General features: G+C 46.7%; 2 long non-coding RNA genes across 2 annotated transcripts; one reads left to right on the top strand and one right to left on the bottom strand.

The window, feature by feature from the left end:
• Window positions 1-7,770: 7,770 nt before the first annotated feature.
• Window positions 7,771-9,388, bottom strand: LOC148677381 (uncharacterized). The gene is made up of 3 exons (XR_015930757.1): window positions 9,257-9,388; window positions 8,824-9,200; window positions 7,771-8,254 (listed from the first exon to the last, which is right to left on the bottom strand). It is a non-coding gene; the product is annotated as an uncharacterized LOC148677381 (long non-coding RNA).
• Window positions 9,389-9,454: 66 nt separating this feature from the next.
• On the top strand, window positions 9,455-12,737 carry LOC148677380 (uncharacterized). Its single transcript, XR_015930756.1, has 2 exons — window positions 9,455-11,631; window positions 12,082-12,737. It is a non-coding gene; the product is annotated as an uncharacterized LOC148677380 (long non-coding RNA).
• Window positions 12,738-14,660: the final 1,923 nt, after the last annotated feature.

Below are 14,660 nucleotides of genomic sequence, written 5' to 3'. Positions count from 1 at the left end.
CCTGGCCGGGGGGCACTGTGTGTGCTGGGAGCCCGGGATCGAGCCGCAGTCGCCACATCGGTGACATCAGAGACCCCACACCCCTCTGTACAGGTGTGCTGAAATCAGAGCAGAGATTATTTACACCCCTGAAGCTGATCAAACAATCAACAATATGTTTTCAGAACAAAAGCTTAAGAGCTCATCTGATTGACAGCCCTGCCCCCCCCAAATCTGCAGCGTGGTCCCGGTGTGGCTGGACTGGGGGTGCGTGCTGGCATAGAGGGCACTGGGACAGCAGTGGGGAAAAGGGAGCCTTCGTAGCCATCTCATTCTTCAGCGCGCCCGTGCAGACCTTCACGGGACCCCGTGCTCCGCGGACGCCACACAGGGGTCTCTCTCTGGGCCGCTCCGGGGTCATTCTCTGGTCATCGTGGTCATCACCACACGCGGGACCGGACAGAGTGCTTTGCTTTGATGGGCTGTGTTTTCCTCTTTTCTTAATTACTATGCACAGTGGCCTTGAGTTCATAAAGGTGATTTATAAATAAAACCGTGTTATTATTATTAATTTGCTATGCAAGTTTTTTTCCGCCAGGTACCTTTTCGTCCTGTTGGCTGTGGGTCTCCCTGAAAACCCCAAGGCTGCTGGGTAATGTCAGCCCCCACCCCCCGTGTACCACTCGCGCCCTCCGTCTCAGGAATCGGAGCAGGGACGCAGATCCCCGCAGGCCCAGCAGGAGGGTCCTCTCCGTGGCCTGGAGGAGCAGGGCTGCGGCCTCCTGCACCGCGCCGAGCCGGCCAGAGGCTTCCTGCGCCACCCGGGCCTCTCGGGCCGCGCCGAGTCAGACGCCCTAGGGAGCAGTCCGGACCGCGCTGGCTCCCCAGCCATAGCGACGCCCAGCTGTTCGCCACCTCCGACATGTGCTCTGCACCCGTGTGTGTGGGTGTGTGTGAGTGTGTGTGTGTGTCTCTGTGTGTGAGAGCGTGTGCGTGCGTGTGTGTGGGTGTGAGTGTCTGTGTCTGTGGGTGTGTGAGTGTGTGTGTGTGAGTGTGTGGGCGTGTGTGCGTGTGGGTGTGTGAGTGTGAGTGTGTGTGAGTGTGTGAGAGTGTGTGTGAGTGTGTCTGAGTGTGTGTGTGTCTGTGTGAGAGTGTGTGTGAGTGTGTCTGTGTGTGTATCTGTGTGAGAGTGTGTGTGAGTGTGTCTGTGTGTGTGTCTGTGTCTGTGTGAGTGAGTGTCTGTGTCTGAGTGTGTGTGAGTGTGTCTGTGTGTGTATCTGTGTGAGAGTGTGTGAGTGTGTCTGTGTGTGTGTCTGTGTCTGTGTGAGTGTGTGTCTGTGTGTGTGAGTGTCTGTGTCTGAGTGTGTGTGTCTGTGTTTGTGTGAGTGTGTCTGTGTGTGATTGTGTGAGTGTCTGTGTGTGTGTGTGAGTGAGGGCGTGCGCGCGTGTGTGTCTTTTGTGTGGAAAGGAAAATCGGGGGCTTTCTGAATCTGAACGCAGCCGCTGTTTGAAAACAAGAGGTTGACTGTTTGCGCCATGGCAACGCCACCCTGTGAGTCTTCACACTCTCGGGAGTGCAGTCCCACAGGGGCCAGTCACTCGATCCTGGGCCTTCGGTAGCAGGCGCCTGTGAAAACCTCCTCACAAATAACACCTTTTGTTTCAGACACTAACCACAGATGTGAATCTGCAAGCGCAGGGCACTAAGAGGAAGAAAAATCGCTCAAATCCAGGATATTGTTTGTTTTTGTAAGCAAGTGAAGTTATTTTAAAGCTCCAGGCCTGTGGTTTACACTCTTACAGGAAGTGTAAATAATACAGTCTTGCCTCTTCTTACGTTGCCCGGGTATCAGAGCGCTTTCTTCACAAGCGTAGAGCTATTTTTTATGAAAGTGCAGTAAAAGATGTAAAAACGAGCTAACGGCAACCTGTAATCTGCTACAGTAAGCTGGCTGTGCAACTGGTTCGATTTTGCACATTCAGTTTCAGGAAAACGAAACACCTTATCAAAAAACAATCTAATCAATGTTTTTTTTACAATCTAATTCGTTTTTTTGACAGCGTTGTTTATGTTGCTTACATTATATATGATTTTCTACAAGCATGGAAAAGTAAGTCACAGTACTGCCTTTTTTTGCAAGAATAAAGTATGCTTCAAAACAATCGACTTTACAGTGACAGTAGTGCATTTTTTTTTGGTTTTGTCTAAATCTTTGGAGGAAAATCAGAAAGACAATAATTAGACAATAATAATAATAAACTTTATTTTATATAGCGCCTTTAAAGGTGGCTTCTCAAAGCGCTTTACAGAATGAATTAGACAAATTCAAAAGAAACATTCAAGATCATGTGGCCAAACATTTGACTGAAGACATTTAATGTAGACAACTTATATCATGTGTTGGTTGTGAAAACACATATTATAAATGTACGTAATATTTTAGATATTATTATTTGGATAAGTAATGCTAAGCAATGAAAAGGCAAAAACAATGTACAATATATTGCATCGTTAAAAGCATACAGTTTTCATAGGATATTACATTAAAAAAAATCCTTAGATCTTTTTGAGAATATCATAAACAATTTTGGTTACCACATTACAAAAATGTATTGCTACTCAGTCCGTGGTAGAACTGCCAGAAACATTATTTTAGACTCACGGGTTAAAGGACAAACCTTTTTAGCCTTAAACAGTGGAGACTGCAAAGGCAGCTAATCCAATTACTTATGTCCCTAAGGTTTATTGATTAAGTCAGCCCTGTGGACATCTACAGAATCCACAGCAAAGGCCAAATCGAAGTATAGAAAAAACTACAGGAAGGTGTGTTTAAAACAGAACCGGAGGCACTTCCTTACATGAAGGGTGGCGGGAGTCTGGAACAAGCAGCCCAGCCATAGAGGTCCCATCTGGGCTTCTTCCAAGAAGGGGCTGGGTAAGATCCTCTGATCGATTCATTACTAACTTCATGGGCCACAGTGGGCCTCTCGTTTACAGCCCTTCTCAGGTAATACACCCATCCCTCGATTTACAGATGTAATTCATTCCTTGAAAACTGTAAATCGGAAAGCAAATTGCCATGACTTAGTGTAAATACCCCCGCTCCTTACCCAAAGTGTGGAAAATCACCCAGCAGTACTTATTTTCGCCCTAACAGAACATCTGACTGCCAAAGTAAGGATACTATTGCTTGTTTATGATAGTGAATATTTATCATAGTAAAGTAGTTGAAATGATAAATAGACAAGATAAATAAAACGTAAAAGGTCTTGGAGCGCAGACAGCTGGGGGCCTGTGTTGTGGGAGGCTGTGTACTGGGAGGTCATGCTATGAGGAGGGGGCATTCTTTTTTGGCTGAACGACTTGTCTTCATCCTGGCGAAAATCTCTTCCTAAATGCGAAAAACAGGTATGAAAACAGAAACTTTGTTAGAGTGAAAATCTGTTAACCAGGTGTTTTCTGAAATCGAGGATTGGGTGTACCTTGCCAGCAGTTTGATCCAAAGTATTGTGATTTAAGAACTAAGAAGGGGTTTAAGAACTTCTGCTGTAAGAGGAACGAATACAGTCTCCTCCCTGCATGTTTAAGAGCCCTTTCTGACCCCAGTGTGAGCCAGCAGCTACAGCACCCTGTAATTCACAGCTGGCAGCCCACTGGAGCTCAGCAGGGTGAGCCTGGGCAGTACCTGGACGGGAGACTCCTGGGAAAGCTAAGGCTGCTGGTGGAAGTGGTGTTAGCGGGACCAGTTGGTTTTGTAAAGCCTCCGCACACAGGGGTCAGGAGGTCAGCGCTCCTCTGAGCTGGCTGGCAGCCTGGCCGGCCCCCCACTGGCGACCTGGACAGTGGTCCATAAGGGCAGGAAGGCACAGGCAGAGAGGGACAGCTGCCGTCCCAGACTGCCCTGCAGGAACAGAACTCCTGACCCTCTGGCCAGACACCGCCGTCATGGAGAGAGAGGCTGGGGCTTTACCAGCTCACCAGCAATGAGAGCTACTCAAACCAGGCATCACGCAATATGTCATTCACTCTGTGTCTGTATGTCACGCTGTGACCGTTTCCCCCACCTACAGGGACGGACAGAGAGGAGCACACTGTTCGTGCCACATGCCATGAATTAATCTGGAGTAAGGGAACACATGGAAATGCAACTAAATTATTTTTGTTGTTCAGTTTATTGCGTCTTTTAATATCATCGTAGAATGTGAATTTGGCTTTTAGTGCTCTGTACGTTCCTTACTTTGCTTATTTTACACAGAACAGAAGATCCGTTCATGTCTGACTACAGGCTGTATCTGAGCGAATGTGTGTGCTGTGTGTAAATTAATATTCTTCTTCCTGAACTGCTCTTCATGCACAGGAAGCTTTGGCATGACCTGTCCTTTGTGACCGTGTCCAGGGAGCTTGGGGTGGGTTAGGGGTTCCTTAAACACTGATAAGCACCTGGGTGTGGCTCTCGCTGATTTTATTCAGGGATATAATCGTTTTTGAGTCACATCCTGAGGGATAAGGAAGTCATTATGTGCCTGAGGTTAACCAGGGCAAAATTAGGTAGCCAGAAAACACAACTATATCCTTCTAGAGTAATTTGGCACAATGCAGAATACAGCTGAAAAAGAGAACCTTTGTTTCAGAGACATGTGTTCTTAAAAAGGCACTGCGAAACCCGCCAGTGGCCTCTAAATAATATCAACACCCAGAGTCCCTCCACCTGCCACCTCCACTGTTTGGATGAGTAATTCTGCTCCGGTCACTTTGCAATTTACAAATTCCTTTTAAATATAATGACGTCGCCCCAGAAAGAAAGTGCTTTTAAAACCTAATGTAATTGTAATATAACCACTGAGGTATTAATCCTAAAACACATGTCTGCTGTATTAAATATGTGTACTGTAGCACTTAAGCAACACTACAGCAAATATTTATTGTCAAACTATAGTGTCAAATGTTCTGTGCTTTCTTATGATCTATTGTCAAGACAGTGTTATGCAGCTCTGTCATTGCTCATTGCTGGCAGGTAATGCAGTTCCAGTAGTTTCCACAGCTGTTTGTTTTACAAATTCGAGCATCAGAAAGGCCTCAGATGACAGGAGGCCATGTGGCCCACCATGCCCACGTGATCGTCTTTCTCGCAGTCCGGAATCCAGAACTGGGATCAAAGCCATGTCAAGCCTGACTGATTCAGACAAGCTGCTATATTGCAATGTGTAGCTCCACAGTAAGCTAAGCACCCGACAGAAAAACAGACAAGCTGTTTGAAGGTGCAGTAAAAAAAAACACAGGAAAGCAAACTAACACGGGTTTCTCACTAAGGAATCTGTATGCACTGTTCAAGGACAAATCCCCATTTCTATCAATCTTCATGTGCAGTACTTATAGTATGTGCTTGGATAATTTGTGTGTTATAAAAGTATAATTGCAATTATTCTTAATTATTAAGAAATCTTTTAGATGCTGCATATTGCAGCCTATGCAGGTGTGGGTGACTGTCACTTTACTGTGTCTGCAATGTTGATTAAAATAATCTGCCATCTAAAGGGCTCAAGGTGAAATAAGTCCATATTTTTTGTATTTAGCTCTTCAAAATGAAAAAAACACATCTGTGATTGTGTATATCTACTTACTAAGTTTATCCAGATGGCAGTACTGCATTGACCTACTTTAGCATGAGCTGAAAGCATTTAAACTCCCATGTGGCCTTACAATTACAAACCCTGATGCAAAATCCTTTATTAAAGAGAAAAAGTGAAGTAGCTTTCTTTTTGTTTAAAATGCGCTGAATGAGAACAATGTCTATATTTGATCTAAAATTAGACAAGACTTTGATGCAAACTCAATGTGCTCCAATGTTTGCAAATTAAATTGATATCATATCCCCATCCCACTCATTAATGATCTTGATCTGATTTTAAAATTGTTTATCTTCTGCTTGTATGATTTTCGAAGGATCAAGCTATTTTTTATTGGAAAGAGCTGATAAAAGGAAGTACACAGCTGAACAGAATGGTGCTGGCCGTGAAGAACGCAAAGATACTGTTTATCAGCCAGGCTGAATTTTAAATCTTCTCTCTGGTTTTCCTTGTAGTTCTTTGTTTCTTAGTTCGGCTGCTTAAAATAAAAGTGGCCAAAAACAGGCTGTCCATTACCTGAACCATGGACTCGAAAATGGACATGCTTCAATGCCCGAGGTGTTGTGCTACGAAGTCTAATTGTACACTTGTGCACAGCAGGAAATTCTGCAGGTACATCACAGGGGCACCAGGAACTCCACGTGCTCAGAGGTGGCTCAGCCAGGCCGTTCCAGCTGCACCGGAGCACCACATCGCTGCGGCTTCTTGGCGACCGCTGTTGCTGGGAAAGCCCAGCGAGGACCTGCAGGGCCACAGCCTGGGGGCGAACCTGCGCGGAGATCGCTCATCCTGCCAGCGGGCCGCAGCTGGCGGAGAGGAGTGACGGGCTTCAGCTCGGGCTCGGCCTCAGCCGCACACGACAGACACACCCCGGCTCGCGCCAGGGGTCCAGCGGCGCCAGGGAGGTCGGAGACAGGTTCAGACGTTGTGCTGCTTGTTGGGTACTGACTGAGGCTCCCCAGTCGAAGCAGCAGGGCTGTGTGAGTGTTGTGTTTGTCTGCACACAAAGCAGCAGAGTAATTAGGGACTCGTGCGCACGGCACTGCCTCCGCTGATCACAGCAACAGAGCGCTTTTAAAGGGCACTGGCTGGCTGGCGGCAAAAGAGCAGCAAGCAAGCCACAGAGCAGAAGAGGCAACCGCAGCAGGAGGGGTGCAAGCTGCCCTGTGTGCTTCAGCCTTTAAAAACGTCCCTGGGAGTCTGAAAGAGGCAGACCTGACCGGTGGGGACGGGAGGCACGCCAGTCTTCCTCAAGCGTTTCCACCGCAGCTTGTCTCCCGGCCCAGGGCACCCTGTTCCGATTTCGTTTTCAATTTGTCGGGAGTAAGGCGGGGGATACATGGGGAATAATAACATTCTTGTGTTGCGCCAAAGCCAGAACACCTGTGGGTCACAGACAGCAGCCCCAACACATGGATGTGGTTGAACCAATCACTGCTGCTCACAGAGGCTCCTGCAGGCTCACGTGACGCCTCTCGGAGCCCACAGGCAAAGATCAATAACGGCTGTGTCCGGGTTCGTGCCAATCAATAAGCCATTTCTTGTTTCCAAATGGAACCCCAGCCCTTTAAAATTGCACCCCTGGGCCCTCCGGGTCCTCTGGGTCCCAGTGTCTTCTGCTTTTTGCTCTCGGCCGCTTAATTGAGAGCTTGATTGAATAAATAATTTGCCCGATAGGAATTTGTGACTTAAAACGTCTAGCAGATCAAATTTAAAAAATGCTTAACACAAATTAAAACATCCTTTTTAGCAAATTCTTGCTGCTGGCGTGTTATCCCCGTCTTTGTATTTCAGTGGGCAAGAAAGGTTTTTGTTCCAGAGTTGAGCTTGAGAGCCGCTGCGTATCTGGAGATCCTCTCTGATCTCAGTAGACCTGACATTAACACACTTTAAGCCCTGCAAGCAGATTTTTCCTCTGGTGTGTGTTGAGTCCACTCCCTTTGCAGCTAATTATACTGAGCAACCACATGAAATATTGAACATTATGCTGTTTTTCTTTTATATGCATGTGGGCATGTTTGTTGGTTTGGGCACATGTGTGTGTTTCTGCCCTTTGTGATCAAGTGGAGGGGAAAACTGAAGAATCTTAAGAACTTCAACCATTTTTTTTTGCCCTTAATGGAAACCAGAAGACAATATGGTCTCAATTTGTTTTTTTTTGTTGTTGTTGCTAGTAAAATACACCAGAAGAAAATATTACTTTAGGGTAAAGTCCCACACTTCACTGCGTTTCACAATGTAGCTGTACTAATAATTCTCTCTGTTTCATTTCTTTTTGGAAAGCAGAAATGAAGATATGAATTGGTCTTGACAGATGTTTCCTTCAAGAACCACATATAGACAATATAAAAATACACACTGTATCCTTTTTTGGGGTTGCACAATTTATCTTCAGCTTCATATAGGTGTTTTGTTTTAGGAATGGGTCATTTCTTCTAAGGGTTTTCTTATTGTGTGATCAGTGAAACCACATGAAAAGACTCCGTGTGGACCTGTGCAGCTATCTCTTTTCTGTAGATTTTTATTGAAGCCTCAGATGGTACTGTACCAGTGGGATACAGTAATTGAAGCACAGACCTTCTGAAGATACGCAATCCCCTGATGAGAGTGGGCAGGCTTCTCTTCAAGAGCAGCAGCCAGAGTGATTCTGTGTAAAAGGACAGAGAGGCATCTGGGGATTAGGCACACTGGTTATGAAATTCTTACGTAAAAAAATTATCTTTGTTTATTGCTTTCTTCTTCTGTGGAAAACAGCAGGGAAAAAGAAAATTAAATACAAGTGCGCACCTTTTAAATTAAGTGTGTGTAAGTATTGATTATTCAACTAACATTACGCAAAACAAAAAAACAATCAAGCAGGACTGCCCAGACATCCGCCCTATCTAATCTGCTCCAACACAGATATTTTCTCCAGCAGGCCCCTACATTATTGAGCTGGAAATTGGCAGGATCAGTCTGATGGCTCCGGAGCCGGCTGTACGAACGTGACGGGGCGCACTGCAAAGGTGGGGTGTCCCTTGTGTCGACAGTGCGGTCAAGTTCCCCATTTTCGCCGGTGTTACTGGGTGACCCAAAGCCGCACCTGCCTTGAAATTGTGATCTCATCGAACACCTATATCTCCAACCTAGAGCATAACAAGGTTAGCCACTTGGTTCCTTCTGTGTATACAGTATGTCCACAGACCGCCGAGGCACATGGAGATATACTGCTATTACCTCCGGGAGTGAAAGAGATGCGTCGTCCCCTGGCCAGGCGCAGACAGGGCCTGCCCAGCCGTGGGGTCAGTACTGCACGAGGAAGGGGGGACTGCGGCGTGGACGTGGGCCGGTGACCCCAAGTTCTGAACCAGGATGTGGAATTCAGCGCTGATCCCCACTGCCCCCGTGGGGGGGGTCACAGAACCCCAAGAACACAGCGCCACCAAAATTGAATCACCCATCTCGAAAATCGCCCTTGTCCCGCTGCGGACCGCAGCCGTCAAGCAAGACAGGAAGTCCTGCCCCGGCGACGGTAACTACAGGCGTGTGTTCCTGTACTCGGCCCCAGGACCGCAGTGGCGCTTGTGCCGCAGGTGGAGGGTTCCAGCCGTGAACTCGGCCCACTGACGCCACAGGAGTGACCGCGGCCCACTGACGCCACAGGAGTGACCGCGGCCCACTGACGCCACAGGAGTGACCGCCAGCCCCGAGGGATGGTGGGGTGAGTGCTGTGTGGAGGATCCCCTGCGCTGTTCATGTATTTTAGAAAAGGCACTTCTGAGGTCAGCCCCAGCAGTGCTGCTGCTCACGTAAAGGGAAGAAAAAGGCAGTTTTTCGCAGTGTGAAAATGAGGGTGCCTGCAATGCAGAGTGTGGTTTCCCTTCCGTGGCGGATGAAGAATGTGGGTTTGTAACGACCGCGAGATATTTTAATCCAGCAAAAAGAATGGGTGTAACTGACACAGGCCTGCCAAGCTTCCTGTGGCCCGATGATGGTGATTAAATAAGGAAAACAAGACCTTTTCTTTGCTTCATGTTTATATTAGAGGAGTGTCTCTGGATCCAGGGCGAAGTGTGCTCACAGAGCCCGAGCAGACTCCTGCTGCTCAGTTTCATTCTCTTTATTAGGCCTGTGACCAAATCAAAACTCACGGCAGCAAACAGGAGGATAAAGAGAAAGAAAGGTGTTCATGTGCCTGAGCATTTTCTCTGCAGGGTCCAATCTGCTCAGGATTCAAAAGGAGGACTTGGACATCATGTTATGGGTTCAGTGCTTGCAAAGGGTCAGGAATATTGTATTCTTCACAGTGGCAAAGCTCAGATCTGCGCTGGGTCCATTATAATTAGTTACTGGTCATTGTTGTCTTTTCTGTTGGACAGAACAACCAGCATTTCTGTAAAAAAAAAACAGATATTCCCACAGTTGTAAATGCAAAGTATACCCCACTGGAATGAATCGGATATGCTGGAAAGGACTGTCAGAGCCAGGATGTAGCATCCAGGGGACAGGAGCAGAGCAGCTACAGCGGGGAGACTGAACCAGTTACTGCCTCTGGCTGCTGGAGACGGAGGGGAGCAGGATGTTCTGTAAGTGAGCAGCTCCCATTCAAACTGACAGCTCACTGCCGGTGCCCAGCCCTTATATATCATTCTAATGCAGCCATATTCGGGTGTGTATTGATGAAATTACATGGGGAGGGAGGTGTGGACAAAGAGCTCATGACATGCTGTCTTCTCATGGTGTTTTATGTCCGCCTTTGACTGGAAAGCTGCAGGCCCTGTTTCACAACGTTGCGGAGTAGCTTCAACTAAGCCTCTCAGCGTCAATAAATCAGATCTTAAATAACTAAAGTAAAGGGCACAGAGGTCAGTGCAACTGCTCTGGCAGCACTAGAAGACAAACTCAGCGAGATTCACGTGTGCTCTGCCCCGAGTGAAGCTGGAAGAAAAGATCCATGTGTGCTTCTGCGTTTCTGCAGCAAAGCCCTTCTGTGGTGGTGGGGTTCTGTGCAGGGCTGTGGAAGGGCATCTCTGTGTATTGCCATACATAAGCACCTGCGGAGGACTGCCACCGTTGCATTCAAAATGTTAGACATGGATTGGGCAGCTCTGTTTCCTAATGGGCTGGAGCAGTGCTGAGTGGGTTTCATCCATACGTGGAGAAAAGCCAAAATACCAATGATACATGTGTTTAAACAACAACAATAATATATATATAAGGATAAAATCAGCAAAGAGTCCAGAAGATGTCAGACCGGCACTGTTTCCACTCAAGAGGAACAAGAGGCTTGTTAAGGTCAGTGACGGAGTGACAGGGCTAGCCCTTGTGGACATACAGTATTACAATAGTAAAAGCAAATGGTGTCTTTGCAGCTCTCTCACGGTTTTACTGTGTTTGTAGCAGGCATATCCCACAGCGGACACCATGCTCTAGCCCACAGCTGTCTGCTTGTCCACTGTCAGCTCGTTCCCTTGGTAAACCACAGCAAAGCTAGCAGAGTCAGGAGAGACGCACACATGCCAGGGACAGCAGAAGATGTCCACTCTGCAGCTCAAAAACACAGGCAAGGATTTCTGCTTTGTCATGATCCACCTCAAAACAGATAACTTGGACTGAATTAAAGACACAAGAGGAATAAAAGGAATGATAAGACTACAATTATTTCTGGGCTTTCCAATTTTCCAAATGCAAACTGCTCTGTACCCCATACTGGTATGTTTGCCTCCATTCTGTAATTAGTTGTCTAATAGAGTAAGCTGTTCCCCAGCAAATATTTGCTTTTAATTACACATGATTGCTGTGGAGTGATTGGCTGCATTTAGAGCCTTTATTGGCAGACGTACTCCGCTGTCGAATGTCATTACAGATGTACCCACAGTGCCAGGAGAAAATGATAGCTTTGCAAAGCTTCATATTTAAAGATCCCTCTCAGGTTCTGTTGAAAGTGAAGACAAATTCCTGAGGTCAGGAGGATCCTGGCACAGTGAAAAGAATGTCTTGTTGTGCACCTTCATTTTTGACATTTTTGCCATGTCGTGACGACAGGTGAGTTGTTTTCATGCTCCAGTGTCATATACAGTATAGAGTCCATAGCTCGTGTTGTTTTAAGTCTAGGCAGATGATGAAATAATATTCTGCAGAAAGAGGCACCATTTTTTAACCCTAAGAGACCACATTTAATGTTGAAAAGTTTATTACACAAGTGTGTGAAACTTTGAGCTCCTTTGTCCAAATAGTTACTTTATTATGTGGGACAAAGTGCCTGAAATAGCACAGCTTGTATTATATATAGTATTCATATCATACTGCATAATTCTATACTCCCTTGTCCACACTGCCCTTGTTGTGCTTCTGCATACCTTTAGCCACCTACAGCCTCAGCCTTTATGATTATTTGAGGAGAAGGCAAATCCAGCATTAGTTTACCATTAATTCAAAAGCACCGGCTGCCTTTTTTCCTGGAAAGTTCACCCTTCTTTCCGTACCTGTTTCCAGATGAGAGGTGTTTCGGCAGCAGTGGGGCTCTTCAGTGTGTCAGAGCTGCACGGCTGTCCCGGATTCTGGCAGACCGGAGCTCAGCCATGTGCTTGTGGAAGGAAAGAGATTGCTTGCTCAGTTGACTGTGTATTCCTTTGAATTGAAACCTCCGCCAACAAAACACACCAGTTCTTTTTCCTTTGGCACAAGATGGCTTAGAAGTTGAATGAAGTTGACTTAGGATTGTATACTGCATCTTTATCTCAGAGGATCTATTATTCAGAAGTATTGAGATGGAGAAAGGTATACGTGGGGCACACGTGGAGCTCGACATGCACCAAACAAATGATTATAACAGCCTATTATTTGTGCAAACGTGCCTTCAATTAAATCAATCGAAGCAAAAAGCACAGTGTGTATTTCTGAGAAATTGTTCAGTGTTCATTTCATTGCAGAATATGAGATTCTGCCAGCTCAGCTTCCTCTCAGGGGGAACAGCGTGATGAACTCAGATATTGCAAGACTTCTTACATTCTGCTCTTGCACTTATTGTGTGAAGATGAACAGCACCCAGCCTAGAGAAAGTTGACTGTCTAGGCTTGTGCTCTCTCCCTCTTTCTTTTTTATTTAACGAACAGCATGTGTGGCACATTAAAGCCATCAATGAAATTAAACACTTGATAATTTGTCTGTTTTGACAGTTTTCTGTTATTTTAATTTAAAACGGTCTGACTTCATCTGCAGAACTAATCAAAATGACAGAAGCAATGGGGTGTTCAAGGAAAATTACAGCCTCCTGCCACAGAAACCCTGGAGTGGAGCAGCTTTCTGCTTTCTGCAGTCTAGAACACCGAGAGATCTACACTGTTAAGTCTGTGTGGCTGTAGAAGGCCAGAGAGGGCTCATTATGTCATGTACATTCACACTAAATGCACCTTCACTTGATAACCATGACATCGAGGCAGTGATGCAGAGGTCTCTCCTATCACAGCTCGCTAATCGAAATCTGAACCATCAGCTGTAATGTCAAAGCTTTGCCCAACACTCCTCGTGCCAGTAAGCTGAGACCATAAAACTAACCCCAGATCGTTTAGAAAGGATATAAGCTGAGCCAACATATGTGACATTTTGTAAAATACCACAGCTCAGTTCGGGAGGCCAAAAGAGAGAAAGGAAATTCCATATAATTACAGTGTTCCATTGCTTCACGAAGCTCGCTGCCTGCCTTGTAATAAGTGCCTGTGTTTATTCATGTTTGGACAGTTGGAATAAGGCAATACTTTAGTTTTCAACAACATATTATCTTAATGACACACAGTCTTAAATCCTAAGCCGTGGATGATTTAAAAAGACTTACAAAAAATGTTGGCCGGCGGCCGAGAGCCGTGACTGAGCTCATGTAATCACAGCGAGCTACCTGGTACCAGACCAATCTATAGAGGTGAAGCTGGCTGGCACTGGCCGGGATACTGGCTTTTAAATTCCATACTGTGCCTGTCGGACAGGGCCTGCATTTGACCAGCTTACTGCCTGGAAACAACATCTCCCATCATCTTGCAGCACAGGAGTTTCTAGTGAGAACCCCGGCACAGACACTGGCTCACTCCGAACCCTCAACAGACAACCCCGGGGTGATGAGCACCTTCCCCCAGCCTTGCCTGCTATTCGATGCACAGAGAGGGGATGCCGTGACTGCTGCGTTTGCAGCTCAGTGAAGCTGTGCTGCTGTCGCTCATCCTGGTAGGAGACACCGGCGCTCGCGCCTGTTCTCACAGATCCGCGGGGCGTTTGGATTCCCGTGCCGGTCGAGGCCGAGCGTAGCCGGTCACATCTCAAGGAACTTGGCCCCCGGGGAATCCGCCACTGTCGGAGGCATCCCGGTAAATTCCCTGTTAACCAACGGGAAGGTCAGTAAGCTGGAGCTGGAGCCAGCGCCTCCCTGCTCAAGGGGTGCTCTGCTGCCCTGAGCCTTTCCCAGTCCCGCTCCAACACACACAGGAAACCGCTCCCAGTTTCCCAGCGGGACGTAGAGTCAGGGACCGGGCCGCGGGAGAACATCTGCTGCTTCTGTGCTCTTTAGAAATGTCCTCCGAACACTCAGCTCAAGCTTTTTCCTGAGAAAGAGAAAAAAGTGCTGTCTGAATCTGTGGAGCGATTGGCTTTCTCTGTTGTGTGGTGTGGGTCCTAGCTGTGAGGCCATCTCTGTCCTTCACATCACATTGTTAATCCAGCTCTTCCCAGACAATGCGTTTGTCTTCCATGCCCTTTACGAGCCCAAAGACGAAACTGAAATAGAGGCTACAGAGAGTAGCTCTTTCTGAATTATTGAATTCCTTATCACACACTCATTGTGTTAATTCCCTTGTTTTAACTCAGTGTTAGTCAAATTTGCTGAATAAACTTTGCAGCTCTCAGCAATGACTTGTTTTGATTGCCAATTAGCACATTTATGGGACAGTAGAGGAAAGGTATCAGATCAGCTCTATCACTCTGCTGTTCAAAACTGGCAGCCCACTGCAGCTCAGCAGTGTGAGCCTGGTCAGTACCTGGATGGGAGACCACCTGGGAAAGCTAAGGTTGCTGCTGGAAGAGGTATT

The sequence above is a fragment of the Lepisosteus platostomus genome, chromosome 2 (assembly GCF_059453375.1).
Source record: "Lepisosteus platostomus isolate fLepPlt1 chromosome 2, fLepPlt1.hap1, whole genome shotgun sequence".
Lineage (NCBI taxonomy): Eukaryota > Metazoa > Chordata > Actinopteri > Semionotiformes > Lepisosteidae > Lepisosteus > Lepisosteus platostomus.
Note: the sequence above shows the minus strand (reverse complement) of the source record. Positions and strands in the feature narration are given on the sequence as shown.